The following is a 2,255-nucleotide window of genomic DNA, read 5'->3' as shown; positions in this document are numbered from 1 at the left end:
CTCAATACCAGACTTTACCTTCAGTACCTTTAGATTTGGATGAACTCCTCTCTTCTCAAGGTTTCCAAAATATTGTAAAGTTTCCGGGCCTGCCAGGATGTGACCTTCCTTACTCACCTATAAGGCTGGAAACTCTGTAAGCCAGATACCAGGGTGGGTTTTCCCAAGAGAGCTTTGTAGGCATTAGCTACATAAAATCAACCTTAGCTCCTAACAGTTGGTTCTATGTTTCTATTACCATCATTCTCAAATATGACATGTCAGTCAAGTCAGTCAAAGCTTTGGTTTATATAACCAATGTTTCTAATTATGTCCTGTTAACAAAGGGGTCAGAGTCATTGAATCTATGCAGAAAAATTATGTTGCCATGAAAATAAAAATATAAGAATTTGCAGATTCTGGAAGAATCAAGCCAAGGAAAAGTATAATTGTTCCAGTTCTGTTTGCAAAAGTATAATCTACTAAATTGTTACACGTTACAAAGAATGTAGAAGAAGAGAGAAAGAGGTTCCTTATAATCAAGACATAGAACAGCATCCACAAGATTCCAAACAAAATCCATAATCATTTTTTATGAGTCCTGTGTAATTCATTCAAAGAACTGTAATCCATTCAGTCATATGTAATTAATTATTATTCTGTTCAATCCTGGGTTAGCAATATCGTTAACCCATTGGCTTCTCCACTAGAGTTCTAGAAATCCTGACTCCGTACAGTGGTATGGTCTCAAAAATAATTAAGAAATGCCGTCAGCCTGGGCCTGATGGCTCATACCTATAATCCCAATACTTTGGGAGGCCAAGGAGGGAGGATTGCTTGAGCCCAAGAGTTCAAGACCAGCCTGGGCAACATAGTGAGACCCAGTCTGTACAAAAAGTTAGATAACTAGCCTAGCATGGTAGCACACACCTGTGGTCCCTGCTACTTGGGAGGCTGAAGTGGGAGGATTGCTTAAGCCCAGGATGTCAAGGCTGCAGTGTGAGACGTGATTGCACCAGTGCACTCCAACCTGGGCAACACTGTGAGACTCTGTCTGAAAAAAAACCAAACAAACAAGAAATGCCATCAGAAGCTTGTGCCCTAGAAGCCTATGACCCAGAGTACCTGAAATAGTCCTTTCCATGAATCTCTGAGACAGTTCTTTTTTCCTAAAGATGACTGGGTACTTTACACATTTTCTCTTATTTCTCATATTTAACAAGACACTTTTCTTTTTTTTTTTTTTATTATACTTTAAGTTCTAGGGTACATGTGCATAAAGTACAAGTTTGTTACACATGTATATATGTGCCATGTTGGTGTACTGCCAAATCTCACTTTTATTTGAAGCATAGAAAAGTGTCTTGCTATTTACATTAGGTAAATACATTAGGTATATCTCCTAATGTAAATAACAAGACACTTTTCTATGCTTCAAATAAAAGTGAGATTGTTGACAAGTGATATGGTTTGTCTGTGTCCCCACTCAAATCTCATCTTGAATTGTAACTCCTACAATTTCCACATGTCTTGGGAGAAATCTGGTGGGAGGTAATTGAATCATGGGGGCAAGTTTTTCCCATGCTGTTCTCATGATAGTGAATAAGTCTCACGAGATCTGATGGTTTTAAAAATGGGAGTTTCCCTGCACAAGCTCTCTCTGTCTCTGCCCACCAGCATCCATGTAAGACATGACTTGCTTCTCCTTGCCTTTGGCCCTGATTGTGATGCCTCCCCAGCCATATGGAACTGTAAGTTCATTAAACCTCTTCTCCTTCCCTGTCTCTGGGGTGTATGTCTTTATCAGCAGTGTGAAAACGGACTAATACAACAAGTAATTTCAACGTGCTTTCCAGGTGAGAAAGGAGGAACCAAGATATAAACATGCAAAGTACTGAAACATTCCCTTGATAAGAATTGAGTCCTTGGCTTTATGTGAGATGAGCTCATTATCACTAGGTATATTACAGGTTTACTCTAATTTCTCCAATTTGATAGATTTGGAAATAAGGAAGTCTTTGTTCTTCCTTCAAAAAAAAAATAATACTAAAAAATTCTGAACTTCTAAGATTCAATTTTGGGCCATTAATTTTAAAAGTGTATCAAGCTGATGTTTTGTGATTAACCTTTTAAGATTCAAATCCAAGGCAATAAATGAATTTTTAAAATAACACAAGTGAAGGAGTAATAATCTTCAGAAAGCTGAGAGTGGTAGTCTATCATTCAGGGATCTTGGTTCAGTATTCATGTCAAATCTAACCACAAAGGCATATTTT

Source organism: Mandrillus leucophaeus, unplaced genomic scaffold (genome assembly GCF_000951045.1).
Source record: "Mandrillus leucophaeus isolate KB7577 unplaced genomic scaffold, Mleu.le_1.0 Scaffold218, whole genome shotgun sequence".
Classification (NCBI taxonomy): domain Eukaryota; kingdom Metazoa; phylum Chordata; class Mammalia; order Primates; family Cercopithecidae; genus Mandrillus; species Mandrillus leucophaeus.
The sequence above is the reverse complement of the archived record's forward strand: the minus strand, read 5'-3'. Positions refer to the sequence as shown.